The 23,598-nt window shown below is 34.7% G+C and overlaps 1 pseudogene; it reads right to left on the bottom strand.

The window, feature by feature from the left end:
* LOC129308924 (transcriptional corepressor LEUNIG-like) overlaps window positions 1-23,598 on the bottom strand; it is a 65,844-nt pseudogene that overhangs the window by 20,193 nt on the left and 22,053 nt on the right.

Below are 23,598 nucleotides of genomic sequence, written 5' to 3'. Positions count from 1 at the left end.
AAACCAAAAAAATTATTATATAAAAGTCTCCAACCAATTGATTCTGTGCTGATGTGAATGAGCTAAGACCATCAGAACCAAACACAAGGGATGACTAAGACAAAGGAACATTCTGTTGCAGAGTTGGCACTGTCATCACATCTACTGTTTGTGTAGAAGGTGTTGTCGGTGAATTACTAGATGGCACTTTGGAATTTATAGTTCCAGAACTATTAGCAAGACTGGAAGATGATTCTTGCTTTCGCTTTAGCCCACTATGACTTTTGGAACACTTAAATGAACAAGAACTAGTTAGGAAACCTATATGTTTTGCGCACTATGCATCTAATAACATTAATTCACAGATAGCTGGTTGAAAACCTGGTCATGTCCTTAAACCATACGAGGCATGTTGCCAATGCCAACCATTTTGTCTTATTGCCTGAGATTCGGAGATTGTTGGCTAGAAAGAATATGATGTGAATATTGTTGAACTTGCAGACTGCTCTGTTGCCCTTGCCGCTACAGTCAAAATTTAAATAGATGCAAAGAATACCTCTGACAAGCTTAACAAAATAGCAAGCATGAAAACTAGGTTGACTGAATTGATGATTGATAAGCTATGGCTTGTATTTTTCTATTACTGCCCTTGTATTAAACCTAATTTTTGACTATATAATAAATAGAAACATGAGGTGCCTAACCATTCATCTCATTCAAATTCTTTTCTTTTTATGCATTCACATGCTTTGTTAACATGAGATACCCTCTATATCTAGCGGCCAAAAAAATCATAAAAGATAGTGACCAAGAGAGCCATACAGGCTAAGGTTCTAGGGGTTGTCAGGTGGTGCTATTGAAGTAACATGAGGGAACCAAATGATGTATTTTGGTGAGGGCTAGGATTAGAAAGGCATGATTTTAGCGAGTCCATGCCAATACCTTAAATGATGTATTTGAGTCAGGCATGTCAAGAACAGATCTTCCAATATTGGGAACTAAATCACCAACAGGATTTGGAGTGCCATCTTTCTGAGGACACATATTTTGATTATTAAGAAGCATTTTAAGTCTCTAGCTTTCCAAATTGTTGATAGACATGTCCACTAAATTCTGACGTGCTTAGAGCATAAGTTACTGCTGCAGTATAAGTTAATTGAAGGACTCTAGAGACTAAATCAAAGTATTTGGTGGGAGAAATCTAGAGCAAAGCTGATCCAGTCCCTAAAATAATTGAGATCTTATGAGGATAGAATATGAATAGTTGATAACACCAAAAATGTCAAAACCCTAACATTTTTCCATTGTTAAATATGCAGTTGAAGGCACAAACAACATTATTGAAACTTGATTATATAGGAAGATGCAAGTAAAAGAAAAGGCACTGAGATAAACCTAGCATGTTCTGTAACAACCATACCAAAACAAATTTTAGCTATTTTTCAATTCATTACAACCTCTCATAAGTCAGAATTCAGAATCCATATTAAATTAGACATACATGTATTGGACATATATCTGATACAAATACATGCATGGTATGATAGCATATTTACCATGCCAATTTTTTGGATGGTTGCATTTCAAAACATTGAATTTAATTTTGAAGTGTTAATACCACTTCAGAACATACAGGGTACGTTTTCAAATAGCACCAAAACACTAACAGTATGAGACAACATCATTTTGTTCAATTTATTGCTGATTGGAGTTCTTAAATGCTAATGTTTTTCATTCACCTAAACTCTCATCCAAGCCTTAAGAATTCTTCTTTATTTTCTATTCATCATCATAGTGATTTGTCATTCTTTATTGTCTGGTTCTGTTAAAGATTCACAACACACATTTTCATTTGAGTATCATTCTTGGTCTTTGAACATTTCCTTTCTATGTTCACTTCAAACACAATAACTTCTACAATGAAATCACATACGATGAACACAAAGCTGGGTAAATTGAGGTAGTGCATAAGGAAGAAGATCCAACGCTCAGGAACCAAGCTGGCTAGTCCAGCAAGTCTGGCGTGAAATTAAAAGTATACATACATATATAGGGACCAACATAGAAAAAGGTTATTTAGAGGCCATTTTGCTAGTATTCTGGGAAAAAGATTTTACACAAACTAAATAAATCATAAACTGTTAAGGGTCCAAGTCATTGACCAATCCCCCAGGGTATGATTATTACATGAAGATGAAAGAAATGATTTTTTTTTTTGTGAAACTGTTTTGCCAATAACAAATAAATATTGAAAACATGCATATTTATTGTTTTGGGGGGGTGTTTGGAGGCAAAAACAACTCAACAACCTGAGTTTTTCAGAGAAACCAGACCAAACTTCTTTTGATAGTTTGCAGCATGCTTGTCTCAAAACTACTTAAAAAGAAAAGGACAAAAAAATGAGAAAGAAAAAGAAAAGAAAAGCTCCATGTTACAGAATTTTGAAATCCCATTTTCAGCTCTTGTAATTTTTTTTTTAACTTTTTCTTCCTCTAGACCCTCATTTGTCCATTTTCACAGGATAGATCTAACAATATGCATCAAGTTGAGAGGTCATATGGGCAAAATGTTCAAGTAATAAAAAAAGAAAATTGTAAAATGTCTACATAGGTCTAACTTTAACTAAGCCAAGCTCAAGCCAAGAACCAAAATTTCATTGCCTGTTTGTAAATGGGCCAAGCAAAAATAAAGCCCTGTCCATGTCCCGCTCCATCCTCTGTTAGAAGGACAAGATCTATTTGTGTCATACGAAAGTTCTCTTCATTAGTATAGACAACATCTCTAAGAAATTTCCCATGTAAACCAGCACTCTCAAGATCAACAGAAAAAGATGGGCCAAATACAAACCAAGAAAGATGAGCTAGAAAGGAGAAAACAAATTAATGGACACAATAACAGTATGACAATTTTATCAAGCAGATGCAAACAAGTCTTACTACTAAAGGCCATCCTTTTAGAGTCAAATTGTTACCGCCTTTATTTGATCCTAAAAATTGAGAATAATCATCAAACATAATCTATGATTACACAATTAAAACAATAATATAAATCAAAGATAGATCAACTATGATCTATGATCCAAGCAAGTAGCACCAAATGTTTTAAGTCTGACAAGAATGGTAAGCAAAGGAATAAAATATCCTCATTTTTACCAACTAGTACTATATCATAATGGAGAGAATGCTTTAGTTAGCCAAGAAATGATTTAGAAATTCCTACTGAAGTATTATCCACACCCAATAAAAAAATGGAAAAATTGGATGCTTAGAAATCCAAAATACTATAAAAATCAAATATGAAAACATTAATTATATCTGTGCAAATCTGGAATTTGGAAATTTATTACAATTCATTTGCATTGAAATAACAGTACTCCTCATAAATGAGATAGTTGGCTCAAGAAATATGCAAGCCAATCTCAAATGGAGGAAGAGAGAAGGAAACACATACATCAAAACAAGACAAGAAAATAAAAAAAGTAAAGAAATAAATTGACTATAACCTGCAAGTTGCTGGTGGCAACTCTGAACTTGTTGAACATTCCCTGGTAAGCCCCTAGGTGCGACAAGCAATGTTTCACTGAAAAAAAATTCCAAAAACTTTAAAACTCAGACTAAATGAAGAGAAGTATCCTAAATAAATGACAAAGAAAATTTTTCTGACGAAAAGAAAATTTGACGATAAAGGCACCCTGTAGAATGTCCAACAGTTGCTGTTGTATTTGCTGCTGTTGTTTTCAACAATGAGGCATGAATTGGTCTGACAAGTTGACCTGCATCACCAACAATCTTTTGCTGCATAGAAAGTGGCATGAAAAATGATACTAATGAAATAAAAGCAATGACTAAATATTAAAATCTCAAAAACACCTGACAGATGCATCATCTAAGGCATCTCCCTAGAGAGGAAATTTCAACCTCTCATCATACGCTTTTGTTGACATGGTTTTTACAGTCACATGGTTCTACCTCATTAAATTATTATTGCTAAGAGAACCAGTGGTGCTATCTCTGACAATTTGAGTCTCGCCCCTATATTGTTGTTGCTGTGGCTGTAGTTGCTGTAAGGCATGCCTCTACAAGAGATGCTACATTTGCATTTATTGATGTTGATTTGGTTGTTCGTGATCTTTTTCTTGTTGCTTCCACATCTCGAGCCTTAGTTTGTTGACTCTGTCAGTTTGAAATTTACAATGAGCTTGTTTATGATCCACACTACATACTTAATGTAGAGAAATAAGGCCTTAGGCCTCTTCACAAAAATTGAAGCATAAGGCAGATGGCATAAGACCTAGTCATTTTCTGATGATGACAAACCCTTATTAAGTTTAGTGTAAAATTAGAAATAATAACCATTTACATAATGAAATAATAAGCATATAGAGAAATAGTGCTAATTAATTACCAGATCCAATGACAAAGATATAGGTCTAATATAGACAATTATGAGCATCAATAAGAAACACACTTCTAGCTTGCGCTTCCACTGCTACAAGCAGTTAACAACACTTACAACATATATTGGAATGCACACATAAAGCAAAAAAAACTAAAAATTGATACATGTGAATTTAATAGCAAGAGAACAACAACAACAAAAAGCCTTATCCTACTAAGAGAACAAGAAGAAGAAGAAGCCTTATCCTACTAGGTGGGGTAATCACAAGAGGGGGAAAAAATCAGACAAATGCAAAACCAATTACCCACCTCAATGTAAGATAATGCAGCTTCTGAGTGATTCTGATCTTTCCTGGTAGTTTTGGCAATAAATATGTCCCAAAAGATAGACCACCACTCAAAAAGAAAACCACTAGGCGCATCTACAGCTAGAAAATTGACAAAAAGGAGGGGTAAAATGGAATAAATGTTTAGAAAAGCTATATCAAGTTCATTTCCATACAAAGTTCTCAGTATCTTGATCTTACCTACAGGATCTGTTGAGACATTCCCTTCAGCCTGAAATGCCCTCGCTGAAGCATGCATTTTTCTCTTCATGAGATAATCAAAGATATGCACATCTAACCTATCCCCCATAACAAAAAAAAAAACAGATCAACAGTAGTAATTAGGGAACAAATAAGTAGTAAATAATCAAATTATAGGAAAACAATTTGCAGATAAGACATACAGCCCAAATGAATCATGAAACATAACAAATACAATCCAATCCCACAGAATTGGACCCCTGAACTTAATAAGGAAGGCTGTGAAATTTTTTCGTTTTCAAAGTGAGAGATAAAAAGGAGAATTATCGAATTATACAAATTCCAGATAAGAAAATAAGGTAGAAAATATCATGCAAAGTCAATAGTGAAACACGTAATTAATGGTTTGAATAAACTTTTCATCAAAAGGAACAAGGAATTCAAAAGTCCACTAGACTGAGCAGAAGCATACTATGTCTTTAAAAAGCTAAATTCCTTAGAGCTTAAGGTACAGAAAAATGGAGTAAAGAACTGAAAACATATGTCCAAAAGATTAGATTTCAGCAATATATATATATATATATATATAAAGAAATGTCAGCATCATGAACACTGAAACAAAACGCTCAAATCAAAACTACAGTAAAGGTCAGGTGTGTGGCTCTGTGCCACATGCCGCGACATATGTGTTGCCCGCCATAGTGCATGGCCCTAAATTTACCTTATTTCTCTTTTTCAGAGGAATGCAATAGTTTATATGAATGCATATATCTTGTTTTTGCTGCGTATTGTTTTAATATGTTGTGATTTTAAGAATTTTACAAAAGAAATCTTGGACTTAAACTTTTCAAACAAATTTTTTAATTATCATTTTATGATTTTGGTGCGGTGATTAAGTTAACCCTTCCTAATAAAGTTACATTTTGGTATTAGTTTCTTGAGTTTCAAGACTTGATTGTGGTGATTGTTTGATGTATTCATTTTATAGATATGGCAACTTATTCTTATTCATTACACAACTCTTTCCCTTATGCTCACTTGTCTTTCTTACTTTCGTCCTTAAGGGGGGAGAAAATAGTATACGTTATGAGGAGAGGTAGTCGTGCTAGAAGTGCTATTTCTGGATGGATAGTTGAGAAGGAATAGGAGTTGAAAGTTCAATCAATTCAGTCGCAAAGAGATAGAAGGGATGATTTGCTAGAAGAGTTGAGAGATTTAGTGGTGGATATAAGGCAGAAGGTGCAGGATCATGATACAATCCTAAGAGGTAGAGAGCAAGAGGAGAGAGTTAAGGCTCAAGGCATTTGATGCAAGAGGGAGCACATAGTAGACCTAGACCATCTCAGGATTTGGGTAGTTGGCAAGAAGTTCCTAACACTGATCCATCAATTGATCATTCTTGGAAAACTTTTATTCAGTTAAACCCACCAACATTTGGCTGGAGTATGAGAGAAGGGGAAGTAGAGCTATTGGATTGAACGATTAGAGACTATCTTTGAAGTCGTGGTTTGCACCCCTGAGTAGAAAGTTATCTTGGCCACAATGCAGTTAGTTGGGGCTGCTAAGAGGTGGTTGGATTTTATGAGGCTGACTAGTGGTATTCGTCTAAGTTGGGAAGAATTCAAGAAGATGTTCTTCGATCAGTACTTCTCAGTTTCTTTTATAACTAAAAAGGAAGAGGAGTTTCATGCTTTCAGCAGGAAGATTTAGATGAGGAAGAGTTTATCCAAAGGTTTAATGATTTGTCATCTACTCTACCTACTTTAGGATAGTAATGACACTAAGTGAAGGGTAGAGCAACTACTAGAGAAGATAAGACATGAGCACCGACAGTAGATAGCATTGTTTGATGTGATAACATATGAGGATATGTGCCATAAGCTAAGAGTAGCAGCTAGGCGTGGTAGAGGTAGATGCAGAGAGGAGGTGAGATAATAACTCGGTGAATTAACTTGTTGGTGTGTTGTATGAATAGATATGGGTGAAAGGAATGCATTTCGGGTTGAAGCAAGTATGCATAGTGAGAATAAATCTTACTGTGCCACGTCCCACGGCTTATGTTGTATGCACTGCAGTGCATGGACTAAAAATTACTTTTATAAGTTGAGAAGTTTTAAAAATTTCAAAGAGTAAAATCTAAAAACATATGAGAGGAAGAAAAGAGAAGGGTTGAGGAGCTAGGGCAAGCTATTTCAGGCCAATAAAAGGTGCTTATAAGTGATTACTTGTTAGGTAAGCTATGTATAACTCTTACCTTCCATTCTACACAAATTTCTCTAAAAATGACTTATAGGGAAATTGGATGGGTGGAATTTGAGGGTTTAATTCATGCCCAGAAGTTAAATTAGAGTTTTGTGACTAGTTTAAAGCTGAACGATAGAGCTTTGAACCCGTAGGCTCAATTTGGCCCTTAGAGAGAGAAAAGTTAGGGTAGGTATTATGTTTGAGTGAAATAAGACTTATTGAGGTGATGTAAAGTAGTAATTAGATAATAATGGATTTAGAATGGATAAATGGAAAAGAGTTTATGGATAAATATAGCCCTAAGTAGTAAATATAAGTTTTTGGTCAAAATGGACCAAATGACTAAAATGTATCAAATGTGTTTAGATTGACATATTGGACGTGTGAGTAGAGAAAGGAAGCTTGAGATAAGCTATTATGGTAGTTGAAATCTATAGGTAACCTTTCTAGTGATAGAAAGGTTGAGGCAACCAAATAACTTTCTTTGTTTAACCGTTTATTGTAACTGTGTGTGAGTATGCTATGTAGTGTATGAATTGGTTTCAACTAAGCATGATTTATAGCATTGTGTGAATGTTGCATGAGAAAGTTTTGATTGAAATAAAGCATTGAAATGGGTGTTTTCAAATGGTGCGTTAATATATATATATATATATTATATGAGAAAATGTATAAAATGGTAAATGGGAACCTTAAATGGTTCGAAAAGCATGATCATAGGGGTGGGAGTTCACTTGAGTGGAGGTGGTGATAAAGACCATATAGCAAGGTTTCTTTAGTACCTAATAAGGTGCGACGTTGGAAACAATTCTCCTTAAATGCCTTATCAAGTACAATGTTAGATAAGATCTCCTTAGTGCCTATCAAAGTATGATGTTGGAGAAGTAAGACTCCTTAGTATATTAGGGGAAATCATAGTCTGTATGTGCACTAGAAGATCTTTGGCCACATGATTCTACCACTACAGGTGAGCTCAAGCTAATGAGAGTGTACATTAGTCTAAGGTGAGCCTATGGTTTTGTGTTGAGATGATTTAGAGGTTCGTTCAATAGTGATCATGCTATATCATACTATATGATGCTATGAGATGATATGAGATTTCATGGAATGTTATATATGAGAAAGTGGTGAAATATGGAGCATTGATGTAACCTAAGTGAATATGTGATATATATTATGTTAATGAGGTTTTAAATGTTATAATATGCTTTACTTCCATATTGTTGCATGTGATAGTCAATAGGGGTGAGTTATTATGTTACTAAGATTTTTATCTCACCCCTATGGTTAAATATTTATAAGACCGAGCAGTGATTAAGGTGAGGAAAGAGAGTCTAGACCGGCTTAAGTTGTGAAACTATGTATACTCGGAGTTGTGTAATGAATAGAACTAAAAATATTGTGTATATATGTGTAAATGAGTTGCCATAGGATTACATGCATGATTTGAGTAGTTATTTTGTGGAATCTTAGCCAATTATATGTATTTGTGATGAAATGAATCAAGGGGCTATGATTTGAGTATATATGTGTTGACATTGTTGTGATTGTTGGTGAATCTTAAGCCCACATGAGAAATTATGATGAAATGAGTAATTTGGGGCTAAGATTGTATTGTAAATGTGATTATATGTGTATATGTTAGGAAAAAGGCCAAGTAGCCTATGTTATACTAAGTGATAGCAAGTTATGCAAGTTTGTGAAAGTGTGAAAATTGGCCGTAGGAGGGTTAAATTTCAATATACGTGTGTGATTGAGATATATTGTGGTCAATTAGGTGTATTATGTCTTTTTGGACTTGATTTAAGGCCTTGTGTGGTCTAATAAGAGAAAGGGATCGATTTGAATGCTTCGGTGCACAAGTTTTTCAAAAAAAGTAGCTTTTTGTACTCGAGTGTCCAAATTTTATTCAGACTGTTAGATCATGTCCAAACTTACCTCATTAGCTAGACAACAAGTTAAGCCTCATGTGGGTGTTTGAATCACTCTGATTGGATATCATATGTGAAAATGATGTATACTAGAATTTCATCATTTTTACTGTCAAAATAACAACAGAAATTCAGATAGGCTCACCGTGGTGCATGGTGACACATATTGCAGCATATGACACAGAAAGGTTGAGCATATGGCTCTGTGCCACATGCTGTGGCGTGCAATATGCATGCCGTATTGCATAAACCAAATCCCAACTTGATTTTGTGATGGAAATGCATGCAATTGAGATAGGAATGCATATGGTTTGTGTCTACTACGGATTAGATAAAGATATGACTATCTTTTGCTATGTATTGCTTTGATTGTATTGTGATTTTTGATGATTTTGTAAATTAAGTCTTGGGCTTAAGCTTTTTAAACAATATATTTGATTACTGATTGTTGTGAGTGATGTGGTAACACCATAATCTTCTCCTGTATATGGAGGATATAGAAGGAGGTTACATTTGATAGGTGGAGTCTCGAAGAGGCCTGGATATAGTACTGGCAGCTCTAACTCATCTAGTAGAAAGGGATTTGTCAGAGGATCTCAATCTCAATCTGTGTGGAAGGGGTTAATACAGAGAATTGGGGGTGTGAGAAATTGGCCTCCAAAGTCTTTAAGGCAAGCGTCGAATGTTCCAACGTCAACCTTGAGTACTGGAAAGTCACCCCAGTATAACATTTGAGGTAGATCTTATTCAAGAAGATGTTGCACTTTCTTAAAATATGGCAAGTCAGGTCACTTGTAGAGTTGAGGGAACTGAGCAGCGTTCCACTATTCCTAATTGAGTGTTTGCAGTCACGTAGGAAGAAGCCAGAGCATCTCTGAACCTAATTAGAGGTATAATTTCTATTTGTGGTCACCAAGTAGAGGCGTTATTTGATTCTAGTACTGCACATTATTGTGTTCGAGGAGTATGTGGATTGTTTGCATTTGTCATTAAAAGAGTTACATGTGCTTATTAGAGTAATGACACCTTCTGAAATGTCTAGTATTATTAGTAGAGCATCTTAGGGCCACAGATTTAATTTAAGGATAAAATTTCCAAGATAAATTTGATCTGTATTCTTATGAGAGGAATAAATATAATTATTAGCATAGATTGGCTAGCAACAAACGGTGCTATGCTTGATTATGCTAGAAAGATGGTTTCACTACCAATGTGGTAGCAGCAATGGATTCTTCAAAGTAGGTCAAGTTCTTATCAGTAGTTAGTGTCCAAAAGTAAAGGATGTGAGGTGTATATAGTATTCTTTTCTCCCAATATTATATATGATGGACTTGAGAAGATCATAGTCATAAGGGAGTTCCCTAAGGTATTTTTAAATAAACTGATTGGATTACCTCCTGAAAGGAAAGTAAAGTTCTCAATTAATTTAGTTCTTGAAACTGAACCAATATTGAAGGCCCTGTATAGAATATTACCATTAGAGTTGGCTAAGCTAAAGAAACAAATTGAAGAATTGTTAAATAAAAGGTTTATTAAACTGAGTGTGTCAGCCTGAGGGTTGCCACTATTGTTTGTGAGGAAGAAAGACAGTAGTCTGTGTCTTTGCATTGATCATCGACAGTTGAATAAGATAGTTATAAAGAACAAGTATCATTTATTAAGGACAGATGATCTTTTCCAAGATAGATTTGAGGTTACGGCACCATTAAGAGTTAGTGCAGCAGATGTACCCAAGATAGATTTCAGAACCCAGTATAGACACTATGAATTCTTGGTTGTGCCATTTGGTTTGACCAATGCGCCTATAGTGTTCATGGGTTATCTAAATCGTATCTTCAAGCCGTACTTAGATCAGTTTGTGATAGTCTTTATTGATGACATCTTAATCTATTCAAAGAATGAGGAGCAACATGCGAAGCATTTGAGGAAGGTGCTCCAGATTTTGAAAGATAAGAAGTTATACACCAAGCTCAGTGAGTTTTGGTTGAGAGAAGTCTGATTTTTGGGACATGTGGTGTCAGTTGATGGGATTTCTATGGATCTACACAAGGTTGATGTAGTGCTGAATTAGGAATGTCCTAGTTCGGTTACAGAGATATGCAGTTTTTTAGGATTAGTTGGGTATTATTGATGATTTATCTAGGGATTTTTCTTGATACCTTCTCCTTTAACTAAATTGATGTGAAATGATCAGCCTTATATTTGAGATTACCGGTATAAAGTGGCATTTCAAAAACTAAAAGAGAAGTTAATCACTGCACCAGTACTGATCCTAATTTGAGATTACCTTATGAGGTATACATGGATGCATCATTGAGAGGCCTTGGTTGCATTTTGATGCAAGATAGTCAGGTGACAGCTTATGCTTCTTGATAATTGAGACCATATGAAGAGAATTATCCCACATATGATTTAGAGCTTGCAGCCATGATTTTTGCTTTGAAGATTTAGCTTTATTACTTGTATGGTGAGGTATTTATTATGTTTTATGACCATAAGAGTGTAAAATACTTAGTGGACCAGAAGGAGCTTAATATGAGGCAGAGAAGATTGATAGAGCTTCTTAAGGATTACAACTTTGAATTGAAATACCATCCGAGTAAAGCGAATGTGTTTGCTAATGCATTGATTCTGAAGACATTGCATGTGGCGATTCTATGGTGAAGGAACATAAATTGATGGAATCTTTCATAGAGACGCAGCAGGATGTGCCATTAAAGGCATTAGTTGGTGGCTATTCATAAAAGTTAGTAACGAATTTTGAAAGGAATTGAAAATGACACAACTAGAAGATGAGTGTCTTTGGGGAATCAGAGAAGAAATTGAAGCAAATTAGGCCATCAATTTTAGTTTCAATGATGATGGGTTCATTGTCTACTAGGACAAGATCTATGTACCTGACAATGTCAATTTAAAGAAAGTGATACTAAGTGAAGCTCATTGTAGTAGATACATAATCCATCTGGGAGCTACAAAGGTGTACCATGACATGATGCAGTATTGGTGGTGGCCTAGGATGAAGAGAGATGTTACAAACTTTGTGACTTGGTGTTTAACTTGTCAAAAGTTTAAGATTGAGCACTAGAGACTAGTAGGAATGTTGTAGCCAATAGATATCCCTAAGTGGAAATAGGATAGCATATCTATGGATTTTATAACTGGGTTACCAAGAATTCAGTCAAGGCACGATGCCATATGGGTAATCATTAATAGAATTTGGTATTTAACTGTTAATCAGGAGTAAAGTAGTAATTAGTAAAGGATTAGAGATTTCGATAATTAGTTGACAATTTGTGTATTTAGGATGTTAAATGAGCATATATAGGTGGAAGGACCGTGTTTTGGAGCAAAGTGTGTGCGTGTGGCAAGGATTCTCCTTGCTGTGCCATGTTCTACAACTAATGATGCCTACGCCATGGCGTATGGGCTAGAAAGTGACTTAATAAGCCATGAAATTTCATGAGAGCTCAGAAGGGAGAGGAAAAAAAGACGAAAGGAAGAAGAAAGGAAGCAAGGGTTAGCTAGGGTAAAGGTTTTTAGAGCATTAGAAGGTACTTCCAATTAATAACTTATTGGGTAAGCATTGTACAACCCTTACCTCTTATTCTACCATAATTTCTCTTGGTATGAATTATAGAGAAATTGAATTGGTGAAATTTTAAGGGTTTGTTTCTTATCTGATAGTAATAAAAAGGCTCTTAAGAGTTAAATTAGAGCTTTGTGACTAGTTTAGAGATAAACTTTGCAGCTTTAAACTGGTAGGCTCAATTTGGCCTTAATTTAATGGAAATTTAGGGTAAGAATCATGTTTAAGTGAAATGGGATTGTTTGAAGTGTTGTGAAGTGATAAATGAGTGGTAATAAACCTAGAGTGGCTAAGTAGAAAGGAATGAATAGATAGATGTAGTATTAAGTAATAAGTGTGTGCTTTTAGTCAATTTGAACCGATTGACTAATTGTGCCAAATATTTGTAGATGGCATATCTCATGAGTAGAGTGAGAAAAGAGGCATATAGACAAGTGGTGATTGAGAAAGTATCACTAGTAACCTTTCTAATGACAGAAGGGTCAAGATAACCGAATAACTTCCTCTTTTTGACTATTTTTTATAGTTATGTGTAAGTATGCTATTAAGTACATGAAATTGTTTTCAGCTAAGCATGTTTTTTAGCATTGTGTGAATGTTACATGAAAATGGTTTCTGATCAAATAGATGGGTGAAAGCATGAGATTTTATGTTTTATATATGTATATATGTACATATGAGTATAGGGTGATTGACAACATATGATTGGTTCAGAAAGCATGATCATAGGGGTAAGAGTTCACCTGTAGTGCAACATCTTAAATTTCTTAATCCCAAGATTAGTGGTTAAACGAGGATAAAGTAATAATTTGTGTAGGATTAGAGATTCAGATGATTACTTGATGATTTGACTTGTTGGTGTGTTGTATGAGTAGATACAAGTAAAAGGACTGCGTTTCTTATTGAAGTAAATGCACATGGTGAGAAGGAATCTCATTGTGCCATGTGTCATGGCTTGTGCTGCATGCGCTTTAGCACATGGACCAAAAAATTACTTCATAAGTCATGAAATTTCAAAAATTTCAAAGGAGAGAATTTGAGAACACATGAAAGGAGAGGAGAGAAAGTAAAGGGTGTGCTAAGGCAAGCTTTTTCAGAGCTGTGGAAGGTGTTTTTGATCGATAACTTATCAAGTAAGCTACATATAACTCTTACCTTTCATTCTACATAAATTTTTCTAAAAATGAGTTATAGGAAAATTTAATCGGTGAAATTTAAGGAGTTTGATTATTGCTCAATAGTAATAAAAATTTTCTCAAAAGTTAAATTAGAACTTTGCGATTGGTTTAAAGCTGAATTGTAGAGATTTGAACTCGTAGGCTCAATTTGACCCTTAAAGGGAGAAGATTTAGGGAAAAAATTGTATTTGAATGAAATAAAACTAGTTGAGGTGATGTAAAGTACTAATCGAGTAGTAATGGACCTAGAATGGATAAATAAAAAAGAGTTTACAGATGAATATAGCCCTGAGTAGTAAATATGAGTTTTCAGTCAAAATGGATCAAATGATTAAAATGTGCCAAATGTGTTTAGATTGGCATATTGGACAGGTGAGTAGAGAAAAGAAGCTTGAGATAAGTTATTGTGATTGTTAAAATCCACAGGTAACCTTTCTAGTGACAAAAGGGTTGAGATAACTAAATAACTTTCTTTTTTTGACTATTTATTGTAACTATGTGTTAGTATGCTATGTAGTGTATGAACTTGTTCTAGATTAAGCATGATTTATAGCATTGTTTGAATGTTGCATGAAATAGCTTTTTATTGAATAAAAGCATTGAAATGGGTGTTCTTAAATAATATGTTAGTATATATGCTTTGTATGAGAAAATGTGTATAGTGGTAATAAGGAACCTTAAATGGTTTGTAAAACATGATCATAGGAATGGGAGTTCACCCGAGTAGAGGTAGTGATGAAGACCATATGGTAAGATTTCCTTAGTACCTGATAAGGTGCGATATTGGAAACAACTTTCCTTAGTGCCTTATAAGGTGTGGTGTTGGAGAAGATCTCCTTAGTGCCTATTAAAGTGTGGTGTTTGAGATATGTGAGACTCTTTAGTGTCTATGTGATACGGTGTTGGAGTCAACAATACTCCATTGTGTGTATTAGGGGAAATTTAGTCTGTATGTGCTCTACAACATCTTTGGCCGAGTGATTCTACAATTGTAGGTGAGCTCAAGGCTAATGAGAGTGTACATTAGTCTAAGGCAAGCTTATAGTTTTGTGTTAGGGTGATTTAAAGGTTTGATTGACAATGATCATGCTAAGTGATGCTATAAGATGCTATGGAATGCTATGTGAATGATGAAAGTGAATGGAAATGAGATATATGATATAAATGCTATTTTAGTGAGATTTAAATGGTATACTATGTTTTACTTCTATATTGTTGCATGTGATAGTCAATAAGAAGGAGTTATTCTATTATTGAGATTTTTATCTCATCCCTGTGGTTACATGTTTATAGGACCAGGCAATGATCAGGGCAAGGGAAGAGAGTCTGAACTAGCTTGAGTTGAGAAGCCATGCTCTGAGTTGTGTAATGAACTAAACCAAGATCTTGTATGTATATGTGTAAATGAGTTGCCATAGGGTTACATGCACGACTTGAGTAGTTATTTTATGAAATCTTAGCCCAATTGTATGTATGTGTGATGAAATTAATCAAGGGGCTATGATTTGAGTATATTTGTGTTGAAATAGTTGTTGATTGATGGTGAATCTTAAGTCCAAGTGGGAAATTATGATAGAATGAGTAATTTGAGGCTAAGATTGCATAATACATTTGTTGTAATAGGTACATATATGAATGTGATTAGAAAATGGCCAAATAAGCTAAGTTATGCTAAGAAATGGCAAGTTGTGCAAGTTTGTGAAAATGTGGAAATTGACCGTAAAAGGGTCAAATTTTGATATATGTTTGATTGTAATGAATTATAGTCAATCAGGTGTATTAGATCTTTTTGGACTTGATTCAAGATCTTGTGTAATCTAATGATAGAAAGGGATTGATTTGAGCGCTTAGGTGTGCAGATTTTTCAAAAAAGTGACTTTTTATACCCAGATGTCTAAATTTTAATCGAACTGTTAGATTGTATCCAAAACTATCTCATTAGCTAGCTTACGATCTAAGCTTTGTGCAGGCACTTGAATCATTCTAATCGAATGTCGTATGTGAAAATGGGACATGCCATAAGTTCATCATTTTTGCTATCAAAATGACAGCAAAAAATTAGACAAGAGCGCTAGTACATGTGACACATGCCGCGGTGCATGACACAGAATAAGTTAAGCGTGTAGCTTTGCGCCACATGTTGCAGTGTACATATTACACACCATGGCACACAAACTAAAACCCCAACTTGATTTTGTGTTGTAAATGCATGCAAGTGAGAAGGGAATGCTTATGGGTTGTATCCACTATGCTAGATAAATATATGATTTTCTTCTGCTATGCATTCTCTAATATGGTATGATTTAAATGCTTTTTGCAAAATGAGTCTTAAGCCCAAGTTTTTCAAATAAATCCTTTGATTTGTGATTAATGTATTTATGTGGTAATTCTTGTAATCTTTTCCTGTATCTAGAGTATATGGGGAAGGGTTGCACGTAGTGTGGAGAGGTAGAGAAACCCCATATGGCATTATTCTCCTTAATGCCTGACGAGGTATGGTGTTGGAGAATTTGTATCTCCTTAGTGCCTTTCGAGGTATAGTATTGGAGATTATTTCCTTAGTGTTGATTGAGGTGCAGCATTGGAGATTCAGACTCCTTAGTATTGATGTGATGTGGTGTTAGAGTCAACAACACTCCATTGTGTGTATTGGGGGAAACCATAGTTCAGAAGTGCGATAGAAAACTTTTGATTGGGTGATTCTACCATTAAAGGTGAGTTCAAGGCTAATAAGAGTGTATATTGGTCTAAGGTGATCCTATGGTTTTAAGTTAGGGTGATTTGGAGGTTCGGTTGGCAGTGATGATGCTATATGTGAAAAAGTGGTGAAAAGGTAGTGGAAGAAGTGAAATGATTTATATAAATGAGATTTGAAGTGAATATGTGTTACATGTTATTTTAATGGTATATTATACTATACTTTCATATAGTTGCATGTTGAGAGGATAGACTGGGGTACCTAAAAGGGGGTGAATTAGGTAACACTTAAAAACTTTTAAATACTTGAAAAGAGTGAAGAGCAAAAGAGTGAAGGAAGAAGATAACACACTCAAGATTTATATTGGTTTAGCCGCAAACTTAGCCTACGTCCAATCTTCAAAATCACACTTGAGATTTTCAACTAAAATCACAAGCTTCAATGGGTGCTTGCTACTATAGTATAACTCTTAAGACTAACTTTGTCTTGATTTACTTAACGAACATTACTATAATTCAACAAGTTATTACAAACATTTGAAAAGTCCTTTTTCAAGATTTTTGAAAAAAATAGTACAAGCTTTTATAGAAAACTCTATTAAAGAGTAGATGAGAATACAAATGAAAGCTTATAAACTTTTGAGAGCTTTTCACAATTCTTTTTAAGAATAATGAATGAATGTAATAAATAAAATCATGATTTGAAAGCTATTTAAATACACAAATGATAATTTATTTGCTTAAGGATCATTAGTTCTTGTTCTGGTTCAAAATGAATCACTTATATAGTTTTTGAAAGTTGACAAATCATTGGAATAGTAATTCTATCCATTGGTGCATTTTTTTATGAGTGATTGGTATAATCACACATGATTTTTGTAACTTCCTTTTATATTCGCTCAATATAAAAGAAGACCGTGGTGTTACCACTACCTCGCATCAATTACAATAACCAATTTTTTTTTAAAAGCTTCGGTCGAAGACTTAGTTTGTAAAATCAATCAATTCACAATACAATAAGAGAAAAACACAATGGAAGTAAATCATACACTTCTCAAATATATAGTTGACATAACCCACCAGCAATCCTATCCTAATTGTATACATTTCAACACAAAAAAATAAAACTAAAATTTGGTCAGTACACTACGGTGTACAGTCAGTATGCCACTGCATGTGTCACCATGCGCTGTGGTGGCTTATTTGAATTTCTGCTGTCATTTTGATAGCAAAAATGAAGAACTTTTGACGTGTGTTGTTTTCACGTATGATATCCTATCAGAGTGATTTAAGCGCCCACATAAAGCTTAGCTCATATACTAACTAATGATATAGGTTTGGATACGATCTAAAGGTTCAATCAAAAATTGGACACTCGGGTGTAAAAAGTTACTTTTTTTGAAAATTTTGCGCATCCAAACACTTAAATCAATCCCTTTCTCTCATTAGACCATACTAGGCTTTGAACGAAGTCCAAAAGGATCTAATATACCTAATTGATCACAATTAATCACAATACATACTCATATATCAAAATTTGACTCCTCTATGGCCAATTTCTATAATTCACTAACTTCACATGCTATGCCATTTCTTGGCATATTTTAGCCCACTCGGCTATTTCTCAACTCATACATATGCAATTATATTCATAATACAATCTTAACCCCTAAATTACTCATTTCATCATAATTTATCCTTTGGCTTAAGATTCACCAACACATACAACTAATTCAACACAAACACACTCAAATCAAAAGCCCCTTTTGTCTTAAAACACATATATACATAATCGAGCTTGATTTCACAAAAATTCAGTTCAATACATGCATGAAACCCTATGGTAACTCATATACACTTATATATACAATTTTTTTAGTTCAGTTCATTACACAACCTCAGAGTACACGGCTTCACAACTCAAGCTGGTCGAGACTCTCTTCCCTTGGCTTGATCACTTCTTGATCCTGTAAACATGTAACCACAGGGGTGAGATAAAAATCTCAATAACAGAATAACTCAGTCCTATTAACTATTACATGCAACAATATGAAAGTAAACATAATATATCATTAAAACCTCATAAAGTAGTATTTGCATCACATATCACATTTCATTTTCAACTTTTCATTAATCCCAAAAGATTCCTGTTATCTCAAGATATTTCATCATATACATAAAATACTAGCATGATCTCTACCAACCAAACTTCTAAATCACCTCGACATGAAACTATAGGCTCATCTCAGACCAATATACACTTTCATTAGTCTTAAGCACACTTACAGTAGTAGAATCATCCAGCCAAATATGTTCTAACGCACAATACAGAATATGGTTTCCCCTAATACATACAATATGGCGTCGTTGACTCCAACACTGTATCCTAAAGATACTAAGGAGTCTCTCATCTCTAACACCAAGTACTAAGGAGAATTATTTCTAACATTGCACCGTAATAGGGTACTAAGGAAACCCTACCATATAGTCTTTATTGTAACATCCAAAAACTTTAAATCTGGAAAAAATTAATTAATTAAGGGATAAATTAGTTAAAAATATGATTAATTTATATAATTATGTTTTTAGGTTGCTAGTTGGAATTTTGGGTTATACTTAGCTCTAAATTGAGTTAGGATGAAAGTTAGATCAAGTCAGAAGACATCGGGGGGATCAAATTCAGCTTGTTACTTGTTGCATTGTGAGTCGCAACTTACGTAGCATACATTGTGGTGCACGGCACAGCAGGCAACTTAAAATTTCACAAATCATTAGAAATTGAGAGTTTTTGGGGTGGAAAACCTAGAGCACGAAGGGGACAACTTTGGGCACTACTAGGGTATCAATTTAGGAGGATTTTGAAGATAATTTGAACCTTCAAACTCTTACTTAAGTTTTTTATCCTTCTCCTCTACCTTTCCATCTTATTTTCCATAAGATTTGGAAGAAGGAGAATTTGGTCTGATTAGTTTAAGCTATGAGTCAATGTTTTGAAGGTTTCTATTGACTTGAAAGGTTTGATTTAAGTTTATTAATCTTGGATATATGGTAATATACAGCTATTTTGTTGTTTGGTGAAATTTGGATCAAAGCCTAACTTGATCATGGGGTTTTAAACTGTGATAAGTTAAGATATTAATTGTTATGTTGTGAGAGAGTTAGAGGGAGGCTTAAAGGGATTGTGTGAACAAATTATAACCTTAAAAAGCCTTTTTGTTGAGAATATGAGTGAGAAGTGGGAAAATTGAGAGGTTATTGGTAGTTAATAGTGCTTTTGTTAGTTGAAAATTAACATATAGTACTTGTTGATGTAGATTGTGGTGTGGGAAGACTTACCATGACACAAGAAGAGATTTAATACCATGGGTAAACCTTTTAGTAATAAAAGGGTTGAGATAACTAGATAATTTGCATTATTTATTACCTTGTATAAGGTATTCTTAAGTTGCTTTTCTATGATTTGTTAAGTATATATGTATAAATTCTTTAAAGGTTAACTATTTTAGAAAATGAGTGGAGTATTGATTTGTGAAATTCTATATTTTTGAAGTAAATGGTAAGGTTTGTTATATTTGTTTGGAAAGTTATTTATGCATAGTCAAGTAAAGATATGTAGTGAATTATGGCATATTAGAGGATGAAAGGTCACCCTAGTAGAGTTAGTGAAGATTAAGTTCATATAGCATTACTAGCACCTCGGGACGCCAAGTGCAGCATTTGCTTTCCTTAGTACCCAAAAATGGGTGCGGTGTTGGAGATTTACTCTCCTTAGTACCCAAAAGGGTGCAGAGTTGGAGAATATGCTCCTTAGCATCCGTAGGATACGGTGTTAGAGTAATGACACCCCAATTACTTGTAATAGGGGGAACCAATAGTCCAAAAGTGGTTTAGGACACCTTGGCCAGGTAGTCCTACTATGGATGGTGAGCTTGGGGACCATACATATGGTTCCTTCATAGTTCCATTAAATGTTGGAGGGTTAAACCGAGAGAAAGTCCTCCATGCTCGATCAATAGCCATCCTTGAGCATCTCCATCCGCTCTCGTCCCAAACGATCCAGGTCTACTACCGGAACCATGAAGTGGTTCCAATTTGCTCTCATGAGCTTCCTCTTGTCTCCTTTGTTCCTCGTCACAACCTCTATTTTGGAGCATAACATTGTGGTCTTGAATAGTTCTCTGGATGTTCATCATCATGTCTTACAATTCTTGAAGAATTGCATCATTACCCTAGGGCCTTTGTTGTTGTTCTACTTGTATCTCTAGTTGTACCTTTGGTATAGGCCCATCATTCTCTGGTAAATTACTGGCATTTTGGATGCTTCTTCTAACCATTTTTCTCCCCTCCTAAGGAAGAAACCAAGTAGAAAAAGGGAATTCGTGGGAAATAAAGGAAATGAGACAAAAGGAAAGAGTTGTGTACATAAAGTTGCCAACTAATGAGAATGAATGCAATAGACACATCACCAAAACTAAATCTCATAACTCGAGAAATTGATACCAAACTGTAATGTCCACCTTGACATTATCAAAATTCACCACATAATCACAACAAACAATCATAATTAGGAGTAAAGATTGCTCCTAAGCTCACATTATCCATATAAAGATTAAAACTAATAATAGTTTAAAAATAATTGTGGAATATTTGGGATCCCATAAAAACCCTTTAAATTGATAGTTTGAGCTCAAACTTAATGATTTATAAAGGTATTGGAAGCATGAAAAAGTTTTGAAAAGCAAACAACTTCAAAACAGGGTCAAAAATGTCATTTTTGAGTGTTTTGGTCCATGTGTTGCGGCTCGTGGTCCATGCACCGTGGCATGTGACATAGAAAGCCAACTTCACTCACTGTATCATGCACCACCGCACGGGCGAAATGCGCCGCGGCGCACGTGTCCATGACAGCAATACTATCATGATAGCTTTTTTGGACGAACTTTGAACGCGCACCATTTTTGCATCCGATGTCCAGTTAGAGTGATTCAAGCCCAACGTGAAGCTTATTCAATAAGCTAACTAATGGTATAAGTTTCGTTACAATCCGACACCGTATGAGAATTTTAGACACTCAGATGCAAAAGTCAGTTGTTAAAGAGATTTTCAAGCATCCAAGTATCCAAAACACATAACATATACCATTAACCCATTGTAAGTCTTAAACCAAGTCCAATGGACCAAAATACAATTGAGTGAACATTCAAACAAACAAAAACATACCAAACATAAAATTTGGCCACTCAATGGCCATTTTGCCCAATATGGCCAAAATACACAATTAACACTACAAGCACTATTTGCCTTCTATTACCACATAATACCCTACAAATACATTGTCACTACATAGATAAAACATTCCTTGCACTTGTATTAGTATTTTAGCCCATCACCATAAAAATTCCCACATATTCACATCATATACAATATTGGGCTAAAATACATAATAACATAGTATGAAACAAGTGCAACCAATCAAAATGATATGCATTCCTAGTTGGCAACATATAATATCATATAACAAGTTTATGTACACCACTCAAACCAAAATTAGGCATTACTATTTGATGTAGCAAATCTATAAATTCTTGCTCGATTCCTTTCCTTACTTAGTCTCAGTTGTAGAAGCTATAAAATGGTAACCACAAGGTGAGATAAAAATCTCAATAACTAAGATAATCTACATTATTGATTAACAAGCCAAGTTATAAACAAGTATTAAAATAAGTAACATAATCACTTCATATAAGATCACCATAAATTGCATGCATGATCCCTAACCATCCGATCCTTCAATACTCCTAATTGAACTAGTAGGCTATTTGACAAAACCAAACCACATGTATAGTCCCCAAACTCACCATCCATAGTAGGACTACCCGGCCAAGGTGTCCTAAACCACTTCTGGACTACTGTTTCCCCCTATTACAAGTAATTGGGGTGTCGTTACTCCACCACTGCATCCTCTAGATGCTAAGGAGCATAGTCTCTAACCCCGCACCCTGTTGGGTACTAAGGAGAGTAAGTCTCCAACACCGCACCCATTTTCGGGCACTAAGGAGAGTAAGTGCTGCACCTGGCATCCCAAGGTGCCAGTAATGCCATATGGACTTAATCTTCACTATCTCCACTAGGGCGACCTTCTACCCTCTAATATGCCACAATTCACTACATATCTCCACTTGACCATGCATAAAAAACTTTCTAAACAAATATAACAAATCTTTCCATTTACTTCAAAAATATAGAATTTCTCAAACTAATACTCCACTCATTTTCTAAAATAGTTAACCTTTAAAGAATTTATACATATATACTCAACAAATCATAAAAAAGCAACTTGAGAATAACTTATACAAGATAATTAATAATCCAAATTATCTTGTTACCTCAACCTTTTTGTTACTAAAAGGGTTACCCGTGGTACTAATTCTCTTCTTGTGTCAAGGTGAGTCTTCCCACACCACAATTTACAACAACAAGTACTATATGTTAATTTTCAAGTCTCCTTCTAACTCTATCACAACATAAAACTCAATATCTTAACTTATCACACTTCAAAATCCTATGATCAAGTTAGGGCTTGATCCAACTTCCACTAAATAACAAAGTAGCTTCATAATACCATATATCCAAGATCAATAAACTTAAATTAAACCTTTAGAGTCAATAGAAACCTTCAAAACATTGACTCATGACTTAATTCAATCAGACCAAATTCTCACTCTTCCAAATCTCATGGAAATTGAGATGAAAAGGTAGAGGAGAAGGGTAGGAAACTTACCCAAGAGTTTAGAGACTCAAATTATTTTCAAAATCCTTTTAAATTGATGCCCTAATAGTGCCCAAAGTTTTTCCCTTCATGCTCTAGGTTTTCCACCATAAAATCTGATTTTTTCTGATCATTTCCGAAATTTCAAGTTGTCTGTTGTGCCGTGCACCACAGTGCACGCTACGCAAGCTACAGCTCATGACGCAGCAAGCAACAAGTTGATTTTACTCCCCCCGATGCCTCCCGACTTTCATCTTCTATCAATTTAAAGCCAAATATGACCTAAAAAT

The sequence above is a fragment of the Prosopis cineraria genome, unplaced genomic scaffold, assembly GCF_029017545.1.
Source record: "Prosopis cineraria cultivar Desert tree isolate PC_DT_omini unplaced genomic scaffold, ASM2901754v1 PC4, whole genome shotgun sequence".
In the NCBI taxonomy this organism is placed as follows: Eukaryota; Viridiplantae; Streptophyta; class Magnoliopsida; order Fabales; family Fabaceae; genus Prosopis; species Prosopis cineraria.
This window is presented reverse-complemented; position numbering and strand designations above follow the sequence as displayed.